The 23,603-nt window shown below is 46.4% G+C and overlaps 1 long non-coding RNA gene across 1 annotated transcript in view; it reads left to right on the top strand.

The window, feature by feature from the left end:
* LOC146347875 (uncharacterized) overlaps nt 1-23,603 on the top strand; it is a 44,785-nt gene that overhangs the window by 1,167 nt on the left and 20,015 nt on the right. Inside the window, exons 2-3 of the long non-coding RNA XR_014789905.1 lie at nt 9,335-9,383; nt 12,540-12,724. This is a non-coding gene — a long non-coding RNA (uncharacterized LOC146347875). The remainder of the gene's footprint in view (nt 1-9,334; nt 9,384-12,539; nt 12,725-23,603) is intronic.

The raw sequence follows: 23,603 nt of genomic DNA, 5'->3' as shown, positions 1-23,603 counted from the left end.
ATTCGCGGCCGGAGGGACGGGGTGCCTCCCCCCAGCCAGAATTTCAGCCGGAGGGATGAGGCGCCTACCCCCCAGCCAGAATTTCGGCGGGGAGGGATGGGGCGCCTCCCACCCCGCCCAGAATTTCGGGCGGAGGGACAGAGCGCCTCCCCCCCACCACGAAGCAAGCTGCGGGATCAGGTAAGGGACTTTCATCCATCCCTAATATTGGGGGGAGCAGGAGCAGAAACCTGCAGGGACAGTTTCTCATTTCTTTAGGGTACAATTTATCATTGTTTTTGCCAGCTGATGTTACTCTAGGCCTTATCAGGGTACACGGGAACACTCCAGACTTGTCGAGGTACTAGCTGCAGGGACTAACAAACATAACCTTCTCTCATACCGCTCCATTGTTCCATGGCTTGACCACAGCTTTGTTAGCACTATTGCCTGCTTCTAGGGATGTACGAAAGTCACTTACCTTTTCAACGAGGCGATTTGCGGTGGGGGGGGAGGTGCTCTGCACCTCCCCTCGAAATCCTTCTCTGGCCCGCTCCGCTCTGCGGAGATTCCACGGAGCCACTGGCCAGGGCCGCCTGCAGCTGGAAATCCGGCCACTGGGCAACTTCCTTCCGGAAGAAAAAAATAGGGATGTCAGAGAATTCTGCCTTGGATCTCAGTGAGGCCAAATGCCAGTGCATTCAGTCCCCAGAAATCCATGGCGGAATGGCCTGCCACCCCCCGCCTCCCGCGGATCCCCCCCGGGACGAGACTTACCTGGGGCAGATGTTCCGGATGGCGGCTGCTCCAGCAGCGGCTTCAGCGGCTGCGGCAGCGGTAGGTGGTCTTCCAACCGGCTTCCGCCGCCGCCATTTGCAGTCAGTGTGTTGTTGATGTTTTTACATAGATGTGATAGGCTACGTAAAGACTTACGTCTATGTAAAGACTTACGTGGCCTATCACGTCTGGGTAAAAAAAAAAATGCGTATGCAAATGGCGGCGGCTACGGCCACCGCCATTTGCGTTCCTTATTTTTTGCTGTCTTAGTCTCCATCAATATTTACGTAGACTAAGATGGCGAAAATAAAGGGGAACGCAAATAGCGTAGTGGGCGCTATTTGTGTTCCTTTTTGATTCTCTGTTCTAGCCTGTGTAAATATTTACGTAAGATAAATCGGCGAAAAATAGGGAACACAAATGGCGGCTGCTGTAGCCGCCACCATTTGCATTCGCTTTTTTTTTTTTTTTTGCCTTGATAGCTTACGTAAATATTTATGTAGCCTATCATGGCAAAATACAGGGATGCAAATGGCGGCAGCTACAGCAGCCGCCATTTGCGTCCCTGCAGGCTGCCCAGTGGCCGGATGTCCGTCTGCGGGCAGCCCCAGCTGGCGGCTCCGCAGAATCGCCATGGAGTGGAGCCAGCCAGAGAGAATTTCGGGGGGAGGGACGGAGTGCCTCCCCCTCACTGCGAATGTCACCCTTCGAAAAGGTAAGTGACTTTCGTACATCCCTAAGTTAGATGCTGCTGCTGCTGCTTTTTCTCTACGTGGCAGTTATTCACCTCTCCCATTCAACATTCTGAATGTAGGCTTATGAAATCTCATACGAATTCATTATACAAATAAAAATTATTTTTTAAATAAGTAAACTGAATTTTTTAAAAAAGAAATTCCATTCCAGCAACTACAATAAAAAGGGAATGGGAAAACATATATGGTTTTCATGTATAGTTTCCAGCTTTGGAGCAAACGATAGACACAAAAATTGCCAACACATGTTTTCAGTGCCAAAAACTGTGTGGGTATTTATTTTATTTCTCTTTTAACTCCCTTTTCTCCCTCAGTCTTTAACCAAACTTCCTGAAATTTTTAGGTTATGTAAAATTGACATTTCTGTCTTACACATGTGATTTTCATGAAGATTGGTGAAACCCTTTTGATTTTATTAACCCCCCCATTTTCATTTAATATTTTTTGACTGATCACCTTATCTATTGGAGGCACAATTGTGCCTCCAATAATATGTAGGTGCAAAGTGTCACAACAGCAAAGCAACAAGGAGGAGGCCCTGGATACACTATAGATACAGTTAGTCTTAAGTAAAATATATAAGAAAGATAGACTGACAGCAGAGTAACTTCAAAATATATTTGGAGCTAAACATTTCAGCTTCCACCCTCACCAGTAGCTCTGTGATGTTAAACAGATACCAAGAGTGGCAGTCTGGAATGCTGGGAGATTAATATTTCTGAAGAGAAGAAAAAGAGGTATGACTGGCATAAAGGTAATGAATTGTCCTCCAGATCAAGGCCATATGGACTAAGAGTTCAAAGTCAGAAGTTAGTCCATATGGCCTTAATCTGGAGGAGTGTGTGTGTGTGTGTGTGTGTGTATTCTGGACATTAAGGTGGAGGCAGGCTACTGAGCTCAACTCCAGAGTGATGAAAACTAATGTTCATCTGGGATGCTTTTGTATCCATCTGAAATGTGCATGAGCATCGGTGGGTCTGAAGCTTTCAGGAATTCCATTCGCAGCAACACAGCTGGCCCACACTTTCAAAGCCTCAGACTGCCCACAAACAGCTTCACAGCTGCAGATCAGAGATTGGTAAGGTCCTTCCACAATGCTGAATGGGTTGGGAAAGCAGCCTAGCAGTAGACAAGAAGTCTGCAAATAATGTCTGGCAGCATTTCTAAGGTAATCTTTATTTCAACGGCAGGTGGAAATATCCTCCCTTGAAGTATTCAGACAAAATTATGTTTTGTGTAAAGCAATTAATAAGCATTAGCAATTCCCAACATTGTTTTATCTAATTATAAGGATTTTGAAGGTAATAGAACAAAATGTAGATTTTTGCAATCCATACTGTTCATCTCATTAGTGTTTAATCTGTTCTCAATCCTCTGATTTAATTGGAAGTGTTTGGTTCAGTGAAACTAATATCTTTCTTGGCATTGCTGTTCAGTTAAAATCAACATGACTCTGTGAAAGGTATAGATTACCAATAAAGGTTTATCCTTTTATAATTACTCTAAAGCTCACTGCAACCAAACAAGAGGCATTATTATGCTGACTAAATGAGATGACAAAGGATTTTGAAAAGCTGCATATCATGATGAACCCATTCCAATGGCTTCCCTTCAGAATCACTTTACTGTACTTCCACATTTCAAATTTCTGTTGATACACAATTTGCTTACCCAATCTAAGACTGCAGAAGTGTTGAAGGCAGACAACTTGTAGCAAATGTCTCCTTTTTAAAGCTTTCTTTATACCTGGCTAAACAAAAAATTAAAACCTTACATTCTCCAGCTCATATTCTTAATTGCTATTTATGGCATTAGTAAACCTTGCAGAAAACCTCGGACGTGCAATATTCTTCGTAATTTGCACATTGGTAGTCTATACCAGTAAAATACCAGTAAAATACCAGTAATACCAATACTATACCAGTAATTTGCACACTGGTAGTCTATATCAGTAAAATCATTGAATTAATTAACCCATCTATCCAAAGAATCTTTCACGAAACCTAATATAATTGGTTGAGCAACATTGGCAACCATAAATTGCTCACATGATAAACATGATTGCCTAAGATAATCTTTCCAAATCGCTTAAAATATTTAGCTAGATAACTCTGTTGTAGCATGGCCCAACGAATATGGGTATACTCCATTGTCCACTTTAGCTATCCACTTCAAAAGCACCACATTTGATGCTGAACACATCACCAGAACCCCCCTCAACTCACTAAACACTGCCTCATTTACTCATACTGCAGTTTTAAATCAATTGGTTGCATTACGGCATATTATTTTGCTGATGAGCCTACATTATGCAGTTTTCTCAGAAGTTGCATCATGGTATCATTGACAAATATCATGTGAATTCCAACACCCAATGTCATAAAATGGCAGTGTGATTAAATGAAGCCAAGGACTGTGAGATCAAAGAATGACATTGGTGGCAGGAACATAGGAAGCTGCCTTATACTGAGTCTGACCAGTACTGGACCAATACTTGTCCATCTAGCTCAGTATTGTTAGCATGGACTGGCAGCTGCTCTCCAAGGTTTCAGGCAGGAGTTTTTCCAGCCACACCTGGAGCTTCTAGGGCTTGAACCTAGGGATGGACGAAAGTCCCTTACCTGTCCTCGAAGCTTGCTTCACGGTGGGGGGGAGGCGCTTCGCTTCTCCCCCCGAAGTTCATGCGAGGGGGGGGAGGCGCCCCGCCTCGCCCGGCCGAAATTCAGGCCAGGCGGGAGGCGTCCCATCCCTCGCCGGCAAAATTCAGACCGGGTAGAAGCGCCCCGTCTACCCGGCCATGAAAAAAACAAAAAACCACCCCCGTGATAGGCTACGTAATGATTAACGTAGCCTATCACAGCTAAATTTCCAAAGTCAGCCATGATAGGCTACATAACTCATCACGTAGCCTATCACGGGTGACTTTGGAAAAAAAAAAAGTGCGTACGCACATGGCGGCCCCCATAGGGAGCTGCCATTTGTGTTCCTTATTTGGTCCCTGTAGTCTACGTAAATCTTTACGTAGACTATAGGGACCAAATAAGGAACGCAAATGGCGGCTCCCTATGGGGGCCGCCATTTGTGTACGCGCTTTTTTTTTTCCAAAGTTACCCGTGATAGGCTACGTGACGATTAATGTAGCCTATCATGGCTGACTTTGGAGATCTAACCATGATAGGCTACGTTAATCGTTACGTAGCCTATCATGGGTTTTTCATTTTTTTTTTTACTTTCCTTGTAATGGCGGCGGCGGCAGCCGGTCGAAAGACCGGCTGCCGCCCCCACCCCTAACGAAGACCCGACGAACCGCCGCCGGGACCTGCAGCCGGGAGGGACATTCGTGAAAGGTAAGTCCCATCCCGGGTGGGGTGCGGGGGGGTGGCGGAGAATTTCACCACCAATTTTGGGGGGCCAAATGCGTTGGCACTCGGCCCCCTGAAGTTTCGGGGAGAAATTCTCCCCCATCCCTACTTGAACCTAGCTCCTTCCATAGGCAAAGCATGTGTGCTACTGCTGAGCTACAGCCCCTCCAAGAAGAACACCATTGAAATATTATTTTTCAACACTGACAAAGAGGAACATGGAATGAGATCAGTAGTTTCAGCTCACTTCTTGTGCAGTCCAGAGATGAGTAGGGATGTATGAATCCCTTACCTGTTCCAGTCGGGGCATCTGCTTTGGGGGGGAGGTGCTCCATCCCTTCCCCAGGAAACCTTGATGAGGGGGAGGCGATCTGGTCCTTCCCCCCCGGAATCCTGCCCGGCCAGCTCTGCTCCACTGCAGCTCAGCGGAGCAGCCAGCCAGGGCTGTCCGCAGCCAGACTTCCATCCTCAGACGGGCTGCTGTGGGCGCAAATGGCAGCCGCCATAGCAGCCGCCATTTGCGTCCTTCCAGGCTGCCGTGATAGGCTATGTAAGAATTTACGTAGCCTATCACGGCATGCCCCCACCCAAAAAAGGCGTAAGCAAATGGTGACGGCTACGGCGGCCACCATTTGCGTTCCCTATTTTTCGCCATTCTAGCCTACATAGATATTTATGTAGGCAATTACGGCAAAAAAAAGGGAACCAGAAATAGCGTAGTGGGTGCTATTTGCGGTTCCCTTTTTTTGGTCATGATTGCCTACGTAAATATTTACTTAGGCTAGAATGGCGAAAAATAGGGAACGCAAATGGTGGCTGCCGCCATTTGCTTATGCTGGTTTTTTTTGGGGGGGGTTAGCCGTGATAGGCTACGTAAATTCTTACAAAGCCTATCACGGCAGCCTGGAAGGACACAAATGGTGGCCACAGCAGCCCGGCCGTGGCCGGGCAGCAGACCAGCCGCCGCTTCCGCCAAATCCGCTGCCGGAACCGCTACCACTGCTGCCGAATCCGCCACATCTGCCCCAGGTAAGTTCCATCCTGGTGATTCTGGGGGGGGGCAGGGGGCAGGAGTCCGTTCCGCCACGGATTCCAGGGGGGAGGATTCTAAAGAATCCAGCCTTGCTGGAATCCGTGGCGGAATTCTCTGCCATCCCTAGAGACGAGGGTGTGCTGTAGTCAAGTTAAGTAGCTCAAATTGGTACACATTACATGCTGTAATGTGGATAAACTTACATGCTACATCTTTGCAGGATGAAAGTGCTACATCTCTAGAATTGCCTTCCTTTCCAAAGCAAGATAAGTATTTCAGAGAGCAGCTTTGTGTTTTTTAGAATTACACCTTCATGCTATTTAATAGTCCTGCAAAAGGAAAGGGCGTCAGTGTAGCCAGTGGTGAAACACATTTCAAGCTAGCAAATTCTAATCATGTTTTCACAGCACAGAAGGAAGTGAGAAGTAACACCACAAATAAAAGAAACCTTTTAGCTAAAAACAAGGGGGCAAAATATGAATTCTGATATTTTGGAGTCAACAATATTATTGAACATGTTAACACTCTGAGATAACAGCCTGGGAGTAATGTGAAAACAAATCGCATGGTGATGATCGAAATAATGTTTTCAAATTTGTATTCCTAAAATATAATCACAAGGCTAGAAGATGCTAGCATAGTAAATTGATCACCAGGAAAAACAACAACAGTGCTCCATAAAGGATCTTCCCCATTTTAAAGGTGGGCCTTTGATGAGTGGAACATCTCGGCCAAGAGCTAAAGAGCCATGCTAGATGTTAATAATGATGATCCCTTAGACGTTGGTTCCAAAACTGCGGAAACCAGAGCAGTTGAAAGCACCACCATTATCTTTAGAGTATCATACATTTTTGAGTAGCTGGTCACACGCCAGAAAACTCTTAATGAAAAAATAAATAAAATGGCTCTAACACTGTGATGTAGAGACCTGAACTAGGGATACCTTGTTTTCACGAAGATCTGTTGAGTGCTGTTGAAGATCTGGCCTTTCATTCCTATAAGAAATTAAACTATCTGTTTTTTACAGTGTTTTAAGAGTCCTGGGTTAATTAGGAAATCTTCCCTGGGGATATCAGGTGGATGCTGTACTTTTCAAAATAACTTTATTTAAAGTAGAGGTTGTACATATTGAAGGGGTAGGATTATTTCCCAACCAGAATCTGAGCTAGAACCATAGCTGCCAGGGAGATTGTCCCTTCCTGTTCCTGGGCAGTGTGCTTTGTTTTCAGCCACCTGGTGTGTCTCCCTGCCTCCCCCCGCCCCCCACAATCCTCTCCATTTCTATTAGGGTTGTGCATGGACCCCCTGCTTGGCTTCAGATGCCGCTTCAGACCCTCCAAATCATCCCCGCTTTGACACAGACGAATTTGGACCCCCTCCGCTTTAACTCACTTCCAGATCTGAAGTGAGATTCGGATATCCGGATCACTCGGTTTGGGAGTTTTCCCATTGACTTGCATGGGAAAACACAAATGACCATAACTTCTTCAGTTTTCATGATAAAGACATGAAACACGGGGGCCTCTCTGCCCCAATGGGGGGGTCGCACCTGCCAAATTTCAGACAGTTTGGCCCAGTACATGTTGTGCTAGGCGCAGCTGAAATTTGATTTTCCCCACAAAAACTCTCAAAGCAAAGAGCTGTGACTCCCAGCCCTGTGCTGCCACCAGTTCCTGCCTGCTCAGCTATCCAGGACTGCTGGCTGTCTCCTGCTCATGAGGAGGAGACAGTTAGCAGGTGGCAGGGGTGTGCGCTGCACTGCTGGTCGGCTGACCTTGACGGGCCAAGCAGGTAGGAGGAGGAGGCACGGCGCCCTCTCGCCACCCCCCATGCTGCTAGCCGTCTCCTGCTCACGAGGAGGAGACAGCTAACAAGCAGAAGGGGCATGCGCTGCGCTGCTGGTTGACTGCACTTGACAGCTGACCATGTAGGAGGAGGAGGAAGTGCGTCACAACACAAGCCCCCGCGCCGAGCCATCTCCTGCTCACAAGGTGGAGACAGCTAGTGAGAGGCAGTGGGGTGCGTCGCACCTCCTCCTCCTCCTGCCTGTGCGATTCACAGTTCTTTTTGTGTATATGTTGATGCACACACATAGACGTATATGCAAAAAGTGCTATGAATAGCCCATATACTCAAGATTCACAGCTCTTTTTGCATATAAGTCTATGTGCCCATAGACTTTCAATTGCCATGTTTTTTAAAAAACATGGCAATCACGATGGAGGTGGAGGGACAGGAAAGTGGAGCAGGGGCTGGGGGCAGGGTGTCCCGAGAACCCAGACAGGGGTGGGTTCTCATTTCCCTAAGAAACACCCCAGAATGATCTCTGTCTCTGAAATGCAGCCATTTTTCTACAGTTATTCAGTCTTCCTCCCCCCTCCACCACTGTTTCTGGGTTGCTGGGTTGCGTTCAGCCCTGATTGGGCAACTAGAGTTTCTATTCACCAAAGCGCCCTCCCTCCTTCCTCCACCTCCCTTCCCCCTCCTCCTCCCCCTCCTCCTCCCTTCCCCCTCAACCCCTCGCTGAACTTTCTCAAGCTGATGCTCTTGGCGTCAGGCTGTCTGGGTTGCTCAGAACGAATTGCCAAGTCAGATGAGGCATTTCGTGTACCAGCTGCTTTGCTTCAGGGCACCTCATTGCTATTCTGCTCTACCTCGTATCACACAGAGGCACCTCCAAAGCGGCCCACTTAAGCGGTCATTATTCGGGCTTCGGACTGAAGTGGTGAACAACCCTAATTTCTATCCTGGCTATGAAGGAGAGGGACCCCTCCTCTGTGGCCAGCACAGAAATACTCTATCTCTTCTCTGCCAGTCCTTAATGTTGAAATGATGCATGGAGTGACATTTCCTACTGGACATCCTGCTCCTTTTCGTTAGAAAAATACAGACCCCATGATCACTGACAGGAAATGATGCCCTATGCATCATGAAGGTGGCTACTTGTGAATCTCCAGAAAAGAGGACACGCACCATCAAAACAAGAGGATGCCTATTTGCTTAAAAGGTGTGTATGCTTATATATATATATATATATATATATATATATGCGCACAAACGTAGAAATAATTTACATCTATACATATAGACACAGTGTGGAAGACTGTGCCCAGGTGACCTGTGTGCCTGCCTGATCAGTCCGCTGTCCAGGTGCTGTTGGTAGTCATCTTCAAGGCACAGCTCTTCCTTCTGCCAGTTCTTTATCTTAAAACTGGTCTTGGATTGGACAGCCCAAATAAAGTACACCTTCACAGTAGAGGACAGTCCTCTGGCAGCCCTTCAAACAGAGGACTGTCCAGTGTAACAGAGAACACATGGCCACACTGTATCACTTCCAGTTAAGGAGAGGCTTTGCATGACCTCTTCTGTGTGGAAGTGATGTTGCCTCATTCCTTCACCAAGATAAGGGTTTTGTTTTGTTTTTTAAGGAAGAAGACTGGAGAAGCCAAGATGGACTGAAAGGAAGAGAGTGATGGGGTAAGCACTTGAAGCAAGTTGCTCGACTATGCATGATAATTTCACTCCCACCAACTCTGCTTTCCTCTTCTTCCCCAAGTGAAAACAAAAAAACAAAGAACCCCTCTCACCTGAGGGAAAAGAGAGTGGGTACCAAGTGAAAGAAGGCCCTGGCAATGACAGGAGAAAGGCCATTCTTTTCTGTTGGGCTCTTCCTCCAGCAGAAATAATATTCTGAAAATCTTTTCCAGTCAGGGATGATGGGACTTGAGGTCCAGCCATATGATCCTCAGCAGGAAAAGAAGGTCAGAGTGTTACTTTCCAACAGAGGAAAGACCCATTAAGTTTCTTCCATCATTGCAGGAGCCCTACTGTGCTTGCTACCCTTTCTCCAAAGTAAGGCTTTCATGTTTCCCCTTTGAGGAGCAAGGGGGGGGGGAGTGGAGAAGGGCATTGTGCCAACACATAGACAGGAGTGGTTTGGATAGATCAATTATCTAGATTCAAATTGGTCAGAGATGGAGAGCAGGATTGAGATATGGGAGGTGCAGAGAGAGCTCCCATTCAGAACAAGAGACTGCGGCACTGCCTACAAAAGCATAGGCAGTGCAAGGTGAGAAAGCAAAGTCCTCAGTTCTATTCCTGGCATCTCCAGCTAAAATAAGTAGGTGAAGTGAAAGACCCTTTTCTGTTTGAGACCCTGGAAAGCCGCTGCCAGCCAAAGTAGTCAATAGCTGAACAGTTTGACCTGATTATAAGTCAGCTCCCTGCGTTCCTAAGTAGCTTTTCTCCTGTGTAATTATATTTTAAAGCTTAACACACAGGGATCTCACAGACCACAAGCCAAAGATGTGAGGGGAAAACAACCACGACAACCAGTGGAGGCATCTGTTCTTTACTTTGATAGGGATGACTGTATAAACTGTTTCCCTGGAATTTGTATTCATGTGGCAAGCATTTCTCTTGTCATTTCTAGTGCCATAAATAATAGAGTACATTCTACTGATCATTTACACAGCTAAAGCACCTGACATAAAAACAAGATTGAGAAGAAAGTGCTTGTCAAGCAAAGAATGTGGGTAGATGTCCACTGAGGAGTCGGGAAAAGGACATTCCAGAGAATAATGTGGCTATGAATTAAATTGAGGAGAGGAGGCGGTTCATTTAAATTTTATTTTCTAAGGATTAGCTTTGTCTAAACTTCAGATAAAAGGAGTACAAGACACTGTTCAATTCTTCTCACCAGATGAAGGCTCATTTGCTACTAAGGCAGGATATATATATATCCTGCCATTTGCATCTCTGCTCTTTGCCGTGATAGGCTACGTAAAGATTTACATAGCCTATCATGGCAAAGAGAAGGGAGGTAAATGGTTCCGCAGACCGGCAGCAGATGGACCAGACCCAGCTGGTGGCAGGTAGGATCCATTCCGGGGAAATTTCAAAGGGTGGTGGAGGTGGCTGGTCCGTTCCTCCACAGACTCCAAGGGGCCGAATTCTTTAGAATCTGGCCTCATTGGAGTCCATGGCAGAATTCTCCACCATCCCTATCCTGCCTGCTTGGCTGTCTATGGCTGTGTTTCCATGACAATGGAAGGAGAAGCTAATGGAGGAGTAACAGATTTCTTTAAAAGGAATCAGCTTTGCTGCAATGTGGTCCATGCAGGGATCCATGAGCAGGTTCTCCAGAGCAGTGACAATTGCTTCACTGAACATACTTCCTGGTGGGAGTGGGGGTTGGAGTGAATGTCATCTGACTGACAGGTGCTGCTCAACCAATAAGAGAGGCTCCCTCCTCCCCCACTTTCTCCTTTCCCCTGAAAGTCCAGATGCACCTCCATTTCAGGAGCAAGCCTCATTGACCACAATGGGAGTTACTTCCAAGTAGACACACATATGCTTGTTCTGGGAAAGAGAGCAGTAAACACAAAGACGGAAACCAGCCCCCATTTTAACTCACAGGATCTCTATAACGAAGGGCCGAAGTTTCTTTCTAAGGCAATAAACCAAACAAAGGAGAATCAGGGCCTCGAGACAATGCTGTGCCTTGTCAGTTGAGGGGGTAAATCATTGGTGGAAACACCCCCAAGGACTGCTAGCTGTCTCCAGCTCATGAGGAGGAGACAGCTAGCGAACGGTGGGGGCGTGCGCTGCGCTACTGGTTGGCTGTCCTTGACAGCAAACCAGGTTGGAGGAGGAGGAGAAGGAGTGTCGCACGCCACTCTCCACTAGCCATCTCTTGCTTGTGAGGAGGAGACAGCTAGCTAGCAGCAGGGGCATGCACCTCACGTCCTCTTCCTCCTGCCTAGGCGATTCACAGCACTTTTTGTGTATAAGTCTATGTATACAAATAGACTATGCAAAAAGTGCTGTGAATCACCCATATTCTCAAGATTCATGGCATTTTTTGTGTATAAGTCTATGTGCACATAGACTTCCAATCACCATGTTTTTTTAAAAACAAAACAAAACATGGCAATCACAGTGGAGGGACCAGTGAGCAGAGCAGGGCTGGGGGGGGGGCATCCGGAGAACTTGGACAGGGGTGGGTTCTCACATCCCTAAGAAAAGCCACCAGAATGATCTCTGTCTCTGAAATGCAGCCATTTCTCTACGGTTATTCAGTCTTCCCCCCTCCTCCACCACTGTTTCTGGGTTGCTGGGTTGTGTTCAGCCCTGATTGGGCAACTAGAGTTTCCATTCACCAACGCTCCCTACCTCCTCCCCCTCCCCCTCCTCCTCCCTTCCCCCCTCCTCCTTCCCATCCTCCTCCCTTCCCCCTCAACACCTCACTGAACTTTCTCAAGCTGATACTTTTGGCGTCAGGCTGTCTGGGTTGCTCAGAACAAATCACCGAGTCGGATGAGGCACTTCGTATACCAGCTGCTTTGCTTCAGGGCACCTCGTTGCTATTCTGCTCCACCTCTTATCACACAGAGGCACCTCCGAAGCAGCCCACTTTGACTCATTATTCGGGCTTCAGACCAAGGTGATGTACAGCCCTTGTTGTAGCATAGGTTCTTTCTTTCTTCTCAAGGGTTTTTGGTTCTACTTTTTTGAGGCAGAATTTTGAATTGCTTTTGGTGGTATTTTTGAGCTTCCCTAATCACTGCCAGGTGGCCAAGGGCGCTGTGTGTGTTTTCTCTCCCTAGTACACATCTTTCCATTGCTCTGCAGCCTCCCAGGCCACCTGCACTTCCTGAACTGAAAAAGCCCCAGGGAGGAATTGCCTCATGACGTCTTCCTCATGATGGCTTTAACTGACGTGCGGGAAGCTGAGGAGGTTACAGGCTGCCACAGAGAGGAATGTACAACGACAGACAAGACACTCACACACACTCCTCAGCCACCTCACAAGTAAGGTAAGCACAAGAACCCCAAACCCAACCCATGAGAATTTCTCTGAAATTTCTTCTCCTTTGAATTTCCTTTGGAAATCAATTTCTTTTCTATCAAAGTGAATGAGAACAGTCGAAAAAATGTGGGAAATTTTTTTGGCACACCATCAGGTATGTGTGCCATCAGAGACCTTTCTTCAGGCATATCTGGGGCCTTGGAGCAGACAAGCCCCACTCCATTGGTGAAGCTCCTCTCTGCTGGCAGCAGGACTCATTCACCTTATCCTAACTTGCCTCTGTAAGGTTGTAGTCCTTTATAGCAAATTTCCCCTGACTTTCCCAGGTTTTTTTACTATTCTTATGTTGAACATTGTGTCATAGAGAGTAATGTCCTCTGGCAATATCACCAGAAAGATAAGAGATCTGCAGGAATAAGAGAGCTTTGCCTATTGGATGGTGTAGAAATGTAATCAATCACAAATATGCTTACTATTAGATATGTATTCTAAATTAAAAAATTCAAACCATGTGAGCTATATGGCATTTTACGATCAGAATGCACCTTAGTCAAGGGCCAGGATTTGTTGTGAACTCTTAAATATTAAACATCTGTTTCATCATTGCATCTCTACCTTGTCCTTCTTCCACAGGCTACAGGGTGGTATTATTCTATTTTATTTATGAAATACTTATTATCACTTTCAGTATACATTTCCAAAGTGGTGTACAAGATCAAACTGCAATGATCAAATCATAACAAAGTGGACAATATCATAGAGCAAGTTTTAAAATACCCCCAAACATGATCGAAAAAAGCCAAATAAATCAGGGGTGGGGAGTATAAATAAGACTCAATGTTTGAAACCATAACAGAAGAGGAAGGTCTTATTAGGCTGAAATCCTATACCCACTTACCTGGGAGTAAGCTGCACTGAAGTCAGGTGGACTTACTTCTAAGTAGACAATGTGGGAGAAAAGGCCTAAGTGTAGGCCTCAAGCAAAGTCCCCAGGATGGAAAAGTACAGAGAATATAACTGAGGAAAATAAGACACAGGTAACTGGGTAAGACAGTGGAATAAACATTCCTGAACACAGATAAAAGAGACTCCAACTCCTATCTCATGAGGACAATAAGAAGGCAGAAACCCGTTGCCTAATGAGATAACATACTGCCTTGCAGGAATTTGCAAATCATTGAGCCCCAGCTGTGTGGGTGTATTCATGGATAGAAAGAAGCATTCTGTACATGTGATAAATGCCCAATGCATGTGTGATCAGCATAATCCCTAAAGTGATTGGATATACATAACAAATGCAAGCTTTTGATTGGCTAAGATATCTTGCCTAATATTTCTTACTATATACTGTATTTTCTGATAAAAGCCATGTGTAACCTGTTCCCAGCTTGCAAATTACCCATGTACATGTTTGTGAATAAAGTGTGATTTCAGACATGTGACCACCAGTCTCATCCTTTGGGCGGTAGTTAGGGTTGGCGGAGAATTTCTCCCCGAAACTTCGGGGGGCCGAGCGCCAACGTGTTCGGCCCCCCGAACAAGTTTCGGGGAGAAATTCTCTGCACCCCCCCGCCCCCCGCCCCCCCCCCGGGACGGGACTTACCTTCCCTGAATGTCCCTCCCGGCGGCGGGTCCGGCCGGCGGTTCGGCGGGTCTTCGTCCGGGGCGGGAGCGGCAGCCGGTCTTTTGACTAGCTGCCGCCGCCGCCATTCCAATAAAAGAAAAAAACAAACAAATGCCCCCGTGATAGGCTACGTGACGATTAACGTAGCCTATCACGGCTAGATTTGCAAAGTCAGCCATGATAGGCTACGTAAATCGTCACGTAGCCTATCACAGGTGACTTTAAAAAAAAAAAAAGTGCGTACGGATAATGGCGGCCCCCATAGGGAGCCGCCATTCGCATTCCTTATTTGGTCGCTGTAGTCTACGTAAAGATTTACGTAGACTACGGCGATAATAAGGGCAACGCTATTTGCGTTGCCCTTATTTTAACCGTAGTATACGTAAAGATTTACGTAGACTACAGCGACCAAATAAGGAATGCGAATGGCGGCTCCCTATGGGGGCCGCCATTTGCATACGCGCTTTTTTTTTTTTAAGTCACCCGTGATAGGCTATGTGATGATTTACGTAGCCTATCACGGCTGACTTTGCGGATCTAGCCGTGATAGGCTACGTTAATCGTCACGTAGCCTATTACGGGGGCGTTTTTTTTTTTAACTGTTTAGTTCGCGGCCGGGCGAGGCGAGGCGCCTCCTCCCCGGCCTGAATTTCGGCCAGGCGAGATGGGAAGCCTCCCCCCCGGCCTGAATTTCGGCCGGGCGAGGCGGGAAGCCTCCCCCCCGGCCTGAACTTCGCGGGGGGAGCAGCGAAGCGCTTCCCCTCACCGCGAAAAGCTTCGAGGACAGGTAAGTGACTTTCATGCACCCCTAGCGGTAGTGTAACCAACCCTGGGCCTGTAATCAAGTCATCTGCAGTTTTAGAGGGGCCTAGAGATCCATAATGCTTGGCTTTGGTTCATGGGATGCAATTTCCTTGCGAGTGGGCCTCTTGGCTTGTGAGATGAGTCAAAGGTCGATATCGCCGCCTCAGCACATTCCATGCTAACGAGCTAATGTTTATCTTATCAGGGCCTAAGAAGAGCCTGAGAAGTGAGGCTCTCTTTATAGGTGTCTGTGCTGAGAATGTTCTGATTCTTTTCCTTCTGACCAAGCACTGTTAGCCTATGCTGGGAAAGTTGCAGATGAATGCTAATTAATGCTTGCTTCTGTCATGCTGCCTCAAAGCAAACATGTATGGTATAAAACCCATTTTACCCCATGGCTCTGGGTTCAGGGAAGCTGTCTGATCGAACCATTGGGTATGCCTGTGTGCTGTAAGTAGGGATGGCAGAGAATTCCACCACGGATCTCGGTGAGGCCGAATGCATGGCCCCCCAAAACCTGTGGCAGAACGGCCTGCCCCCCCCGCCCTCCCGCGGATCCCCCCTGGGACGAGACTTACCTGGGGCAGATCTTCCGGGTGGTGGCGGTGGTGGCTGCGGTGGCTGGTCTTCTGACCGGCTGCCGCCGCCGCCATTTGTAGTCTTGTCGCTTTGGGATTTTTTTTTTTTTTACAAGACATGATTGGCTACGTAAAGACTTACGTAGCCTATCACATCTGGCTTAAAAAAACAAAAACAAACGCGTACGCAAATGGCGGCAGCTATGGCCGCCGCCATTTGCGTTCCTTATTTTTGGCCGTCTTAGTCTACGTAAATATTTACGTAGACTAAGATGGCGAAAATAAGGGGAACGCAAATAGCATAGTGGACGCTATTTGCATTCCCCCTTATTTTCGCCGTCTTAGTCTACATAAATATTTACGTAGACTAAGATGGCCAAAACTAGGGATGGCAGAGAATTTCTCCCCGAAACTTCGGGGGGCCGAGCGCCAACGTGTTCGGCCCCCCGAACAAGTTTTGGGGAGAAATCCTCCGCCCCCCCGCCCCCCGCCCCCCCCCGGGACGGGACTTACCTTCCCTGAATGTCCCTCCCGGCGGCGGGTCCGGCTGGCGGTTCGTCCGGTGTTCGAGCGGGGCGGGAGCGGCAGCCGGTCTTTCGACCGGCTGCCGCCCCCGCCATTGCAATGAAAGAAAAAAAAAACAACGTCCCCTGATAGGCTACGTGACGATTCACGTAGCCTATCACGGCAAGATTTGCAAAGTCAGCCGTGATAGGCTACGTGAATCGTCATGTAGCCTATCACGGGTGACTTTAAAAAAAAAAAGTGTGTACGGATAATGGCGACCCCCATAGGGAGCCGCCATTCCCCTTCCTTATTTGGTCGCTGTAGTCTACGTCAATGTTTACATAGACTACGGCGAAAATAAGGGCAACGCTATTTGCGTTGCCCTTATTTTCGCCGTAGTCTACGTAAACATTGACGTAGACTACAGCAACTAAATAAGGAACGCGAATGGCGGCTCCCTATGGGGGCCGCCATTCACGTACGCGCTTTTTTTTTTTTAAAGTCACCCGTGATAGGCTACGTGACGATTCACGTAGCCTATCACGGCTGACTTTCCAGATCTAGCCATGATAGGCTACGTGAATCGTCACGTAGCCTATCAGGGGACTTTTTTTTTTTTTTTTACTTTCGTGTTCGCGGCCGGGCGAGGCGGGAAGCCTCCTCCCCGGCCTGAATTTCGGCCGGGCGAGGCGGGAAGCCTCCCCCCCCGGCCTGAATTTCGGCCGGGCGAGGCGGGAAGCCTCCCCCCCCGGCCTGAACTTCGCGGGGGGAGCAGCGAAGCGCTCCCCCCCACCGCGAAAAAGCTACGAGAAAAGGTAAGTGACTTTCGTTCACCCCTTGCCAAAACTAAGGAACTCAAATGGCGGCGGCCGTAGCCGCCGCCATTTGGTATGCACGTTCGTTTGTTTTTAAGCCAGACGTGATAGCCTACGTAAGTCTTTACGTAGCCTATCATGGCTGACTACAGGGATGCAAACGGCAGCAGCTATGGCCACTGCCATTTGCGTCCCTGCTAGCCAGCGGCCGGATGTCTGGCTGCTGGCGGAGCCGGCCGGTGGCTCCGCAGAATCCCCGTGGAGCGGAGCTGGCTGGCCAGGATTCCGGGGGGAGGGACAGGGCGCCTCCCCCACCCAGCGGAACCTGGCAGAGCCAGGTAAGAGGACTTTTGTACATCCCTAGCTGTAAGTACTCAACAAAGTCTCCTTGTAAGCCAACCTGGATTTGGCTTATCATTATCTCACCCCCTCCAAACTTTAGCAGCCCATGGCCGGGGCATACAGGGGATGATTCTCACTCCTTTTGTTTCCCCCAGAACACAAATAGGATTGTGCTTTTAAGCTGCTTCTGGAAGGATGGTAATGAAGGAACCACACAGGAATGCATATCAAAGAATCCATTTTATCCTCATAGCAGTCCCATCAGATGGGTTAGGCTGAGATATAGTGACCAGACCAAGGTCAGCGAGGTAGTTCTGGGGGGAGCTTAAGATTTGAACCCAGGTCTCACTAGTTCATGCCTAATATTCTGTTCAATGCTCTCAATATCCATTCACGAAAAGAGGTTCTGGGATGTCTGCCGACTCTCTTGCTTACAAATAATCTTTTACTGTTGATATATTCACATTATTATTTGGAGGCAGCCTCATCCCTCATGGTGGAGATGGAATGCTGCTTGAATATCTATTGCTTTATCGCCCAAGTGAGAGAAGAACTGCACACAAGTCAGTGTAGGGTGTTTTTTTTTTTAACTTTATCGATTTTTGTGAAGCTAGTTTATCTATGAAGTTCAATACATTTGCCCATTATACTTGCCAATGTATGATGACTGAGGACCGTTCAACACAGTGGGACAATAAAAGTAGCATGTGGTTTGACCCAAAGTTTTATTTCCTATATTTAGGCAGAATTTGCTGGGTCACAATACCAGTTGGATTCAGACAAATATTGCTTTGAAAATTTTATGGCCCTAATTTATAGCACAGGGCAGGCACCGACTTGATCTTGTAGCAGGAAAATTTTATGTTTCCATTCCAGCAGTACTGCCTAACACAATAATATCAGGCCTGCAAATCTTAAATATAAGTTAAGCTAACATGATCCATTGCCTTATAAAGCAAGAGCACCCTGTGGAGTCATACTGAATATGCCAAGTGATTTTTCAAAATTTAATCATCCTAAATGTCAGATAAAGGTGCTTTTGCTGTCATTCTTTTAAAACCAGGAGGAGGAAAAAACAAAACAAAAAACCAGGGTCTGCCTACAAGTTATTTAGCAGGGCTGTTCCAAAGTAGCTATAGAAAAATATGAGCCTGTGCTGAATGTTTACTTGTTTCTGTTTTCAGGGTGAAAGTAGTGTTTTGTGAAACTGGAAAATGTTTTCAGAAAAAACCCTACCTCTGTCCTCTCATGACATTTGCCATTGTAGTGCCTGTTTGCAGGCATTGTTTCTCCAGTCTGTTTTTTCTGTGACATTTTCCTTGATAAGAGTGATAAGAGTGATTATCCTTGATAAGAGTGATAGGAGTGGTTATCCTTGATAAGAGTGATTCCAGCCAATCAGAATCATAATGTGAACATGAGGATGTCATGATGCATTACTGTAGGCGAACAAAACCAATTTAGAGTGAGAGCAAAGCTTCTCGGACTGGTCATATGATGACCCTAGCCAATCAGGAAGCTGAAGGCAAAGAGTACTTATTCCAGATAATGTTTCCTGAGAAGGTTTGTTTATTTCACAGTTATCCACAAAATGGGGCAGCTTTACATGCTGACAAACATATTCATGGAAATTGTCAGCTTAGTCCTAAATATAAAGAAATACAAACTTATCAGAATCTTTAGTAGCTCACGGTAGAGGTCACAGTCCTTGGGGTGGGGGCCTCTCCCCTGCCCCAAGGGGTTCAGCTCCAGAGGGGAGGGGATTATTTATTATCCTGCTCCTTTCTCCTCTTCCCCATATCTTCAAGTAGTAGGAGCAACAACAGCAGCTATGGGGACATCTCCCTCAACCCTTGACCATCTGGTCTTAATTTTTTGTTAGAAGTTTTGATGGTTCTTTTCCTCTCCTCCCATGCTCAGGAGACATCCAGGTCCCGATGGCCTGACAATCATGTTTCTACCACCATGGTGACAAAGCTGAAGCTCTTGGGACCATCAGCCTGGTTGTCTGCCTTCATTTGTACTCTTGTTGCCAGGGCAACAGCAATGGGGCTGACCATGCATTTTGAAGCTTGAGGTGGCTGGAGACACCCCTTTGTCATTCCAAAGCAGACACTGTTGTTACCTCAGGTAGCAATTTTAGGTGTGTGTTTTTGTTTTTTTTTAATTATTCTAAGGAGGAACAGTATAGCTGTGAAGAGCTCCATAACCTTGCCTGTTCAGTAATAAGTCATCCAGGCTACTAATATGAGTAAAGTCATACTTACAAATAGGTGTATGCAGCATTATATTCAAAGCTATCCAATCAGGATATGTGGTTGTTCCGCTATTAATACTAAATGGCAGTCACAGAAACATAGATTAAAATTATTATCATTTGAACTACTAGCAATACATGTACAGACTTTGACTGCAGATTGCATTCAGGTCTGTGGTCACTTCCTGGAGGTGTGAGTTGGGTAAATTCTGATCAAACACTAATTGAAACAAATTTCTCATACATCTCTATGTGTATGTAGAGTAGTATAAAACAGGGATGGGCACAAGTAACTCAAGACTTCAAATCATCACTGGAAGGTTTGCACTGATTGGCAAAGGTTTCCCACCTCCAAATGTTTAACAGAGGAAGTATTAAAAAGCCCCCCCCCCCCATCTACACACCAATTAGGCTGTTGGAAGCTATGATCTGTAGACTTGGATGTAGATTTGTACTTGTATATGCAGATCATCTAGTGTGTGGCTGATGGCGTGCAGTTGGTAATTGGTTCCTCCACCTGAGCCACCATTTTGAGCCACCAAGGTTCCATTTGGTAGACCTGGGGGATTTAATGCAAAGAAACAAGATCCGTCAAGACTGAAGTCTGCCCACTGCTGATATAGGAAGAAGAAATTTTGGGAGGTAAATTTGGTCTTGGATCTATGTATGCTAGGTTAAGAAATGTTACCCTTCCCTGCCTGATGATGGAGTTGCCTTGTCAAAAACTATCAGGGTATGCCTGTGTCTGTACTTCCTTCTTCTCCCTTCAAAATAAATTGATAAGAAACACATATTTCCCTTTGAACACAAAACTGTCATGTCAGTTGAAAGAAGGTAAATAATGAAGGAGTGAGGAGTGTAAAAGTGAAGAACTGGGGGAATATTATATTGTTGTTGTTTGTTCAGTCAGTCGCTTCTGACTCTTCGTGACTTCATGGACCAGCCCACTCCAGAACTTCCTGTAAGCCGTCGCCACCCCCAGCTCCCCCAGGGTTGAGTCCATCACCTCCAGAATATCATCCATCCATCTTGCCCTTGGTTGGCCCCTCTTCCTTTTGCCTTCCACTTTCCCTAGCATCAGCATCTTCTCCAGGGTGTCCTGTCTTCTCATTATGTGGCCAAAGCACTTCAGTTTTGCCTTTAATATTATTCCCTCAAGTGAGCAGTCTGGCTTTATTTCCTGGAGTATGGACTGATTTGATCTTCTTGCAGTCCAAGGCACTCTCAGAATTTTCCTCCAGCACCACAGTTCAAAAGCATCTATCTTCCTTTGCTCAGCCTTCCTTATGGTCCAGCTCTCGCAGCCATAGGTTACTATGGGGAATACCATTGCTTTAACTATGCGGACCTTTGTTGTCAGTGTGGAATATTATATATATATATATATATATATATATATATATATATATATATATATCTCACATTTCCTTCAGTGTCAAAATACTATATGCTTTCTCTTGTATGTCTAATCATTCACAGGGCTTATTCACACAGAGCTGTATCCTGCTATTGCGACTGGTTACTCACGGAAGTTTGCGGGTCTTTTAAATGATGTTGTGAGCCTCCAGGGCATGTCCCACACTAAATTACCTTTATTCCATTTTTTTAAAAAGATCAGAGCTATCAAATTACAGTGCTTCAATTCTGCTTGAGTTCCCTCATGAAAAGAGGAAAAGCCACATTAAGAAGAGCTAGACCATAGTGCCATCTAGTGGCTGTATAATGAAACATATGGAAGACTCAGATAAGGGGGGAAAGGAGGGGGAAAGGGGAGGGGGGAGGAAGCGTGTGTAAAGGGAGCCTGTCATGATCCTAGGGATGTCAGAGAATTTCTCCACAAATCTCGGGGGGGCCGAATGCCAGTGCATTCGGCCCCCCGAAATTGGTGGAGAAACAGTCCGCCACCCCCCCACCCCCCGGGATGGGACTTACCTTTGGCGAATGTCCCTCACGGCGGCAGCTCACGGCGGCGGTTCGGCAGTGGTTCTGCGGTGGCAGCGGTGGCCGGTCTTCCGACCGGCTGCTGCCGCCGCCATTTCCAAGTGTAAAAAACAAAACAAAACCACAAACATGATAGGCTACGTAAAGATTTATGTAGCCTATCACGGCTAGATTTTCAAAAAACACCATGATAGGCTACGTAAATCCTTACGTAACCTATCACGGCTGACTTTGAAAAAAAAAAAAAAAAAGCACGTACGCAAATGGCAGCGCCCATGGGCGCCACCATTTGCGTTCCTTATTTGGGCATGGGTAGTCTACGTAAATATTTACGCAGACTACGGCGAAAATAAGGGCAACGCAAATAGCATTGCCCTTATTTTCGTCGTAGTCTACGTAAATATTTACGTAGACTACCCGTGCCCAAATAAGGAACGCAAATAAGGAACGTACATTTGCGTACGTGCTTTTTTTTTTTTTCCAAAGTCAGCCATGATACGCTACGTAAGGATTTACGTAGCCTATCACGGCTGACTGCAGGCCAGGGACACAAACGGCGGCAGCTATGGCCGCCGCCATTTGCGTCCCAGCAGGACAACAGGATTTGCGGCTGGAGAGACGGGGCGCTCCCCCCCCCCGCCCAGAATTTTGGCAGGGAGGGATGGGGCGCCTCCCCCCTGGCCAGAATTTTGGGGGGAGAAACGGAGCGCCTCCCCCCCACTGCAAAGCAAGCTTCGGGATCAGGTAAGTTTCGTCCATCCCTACATGATCCTGCATTTAAAATGGAAGCAGAAAGCCCTGTTTTAAATGCGGGATTTTAGGCTTTTGTAGAGATGCTCACAGTCAGGGTATTTTCTCTCTCTCTTAAGAATAAATGTGTGTGTGTGTGCTAGTGTGTGTGTACACAACAAATACCTCTAAATGACATAAACGTTGCTCATGACAAGGTCTAAAGCAGGGTTATACAGGTGTGAAAAGTACAACATATCCTGTCAATGAAACTCAGCCCCAAAGACTAGAGGCCTCCAGTGTATGGCTAAGAAAACCTCTGCTATAATTCACAATTGTTATACTAAGGCCTTCAGTGACTGGGACTGAGATATATACTGCAGCTCTGGAAACTTAGCACTCAAGACAATGATCTCGTATGTGTCATAAAACAATTCCCAGCAGTCTAAAGGAGTGACCATTTATTCAGATTTACTATTGCCCATAACATCAGCTTAGTACTGAGAGATAACCACCCCAGCCAATACACATTTGCTTTGGCTACACAAGAATTTCCCTTAGCCAGTGAAGAAAACTGTTTCCCATTGGGCAGAGAAAGGGGAAACAAAATTCAGCATTTGAAATGCATCATGCCTGTTAGCCCATATATTTTTGACAATCTCTTTATGGAAATGGTTTGTATAATGTGGGAGGCAGATAAAAACTGGGATTTTCAAATAGCTCCTGTTTCTGTTATCTGATTTGCTGAATGCATATTTTAAAGTGCTGATTCAACAATTCTTCAACCAGCATAACATTAGGGAGAGTGATATTTTGCACCCAATGCTATCTATTGCTTCTCACAGAGGTCTGCATTGACAGCAACAAAACCTGATCTTTATTTTTCAAGCTTTCTAATATCTTAACAAATGAATTCATTGCATTTCTCGACAACTGGAAGATTTCAAGTTTATTTGTCTGCTTGCCTGTCTCCCTCTGAGTCTTGGTACATGGAATAAATCTGGAAACCAGTTTCATCTGGTAGAGATAGAGAATATTTTGACTAAGGACCTGATAACAATAGCTTCAAGGCCTACACCAGGGCAGGTCACTAACCCACAATCTCTGCATAATATGAATAATGAGTGCCATTGCTTTGGCAGGATTATGGAGGTTCTGTAGATCTTGCAGGTTAGATAAGTTAGGGGTTGGGAAGTGAGTCTATTCAGGATAATATTTCCAGAATAGGTGAACATTTTACTTCATTTAACAGTTATCCACAAAGGATCTCCCAAAGGAGACTGATTTCC

The sequence above is a fragment of the Heloderma suspectum genome, chromosome 4, assembly GCF_057233095.1.
Source record: "Heloderma suspectum isolate Gila_16-S chromosome 4, 16-S_ref, whole genome shotgun sequence".
NCBI lineage: Eukaryota > Metazoa > Chordata > Lepidosauria > Squamata > Helodermatidae > Heloderma > Heloderma suspectum.
This window is presented reverse-complemented; position numbering and strand designations above follow the sequence as displayed.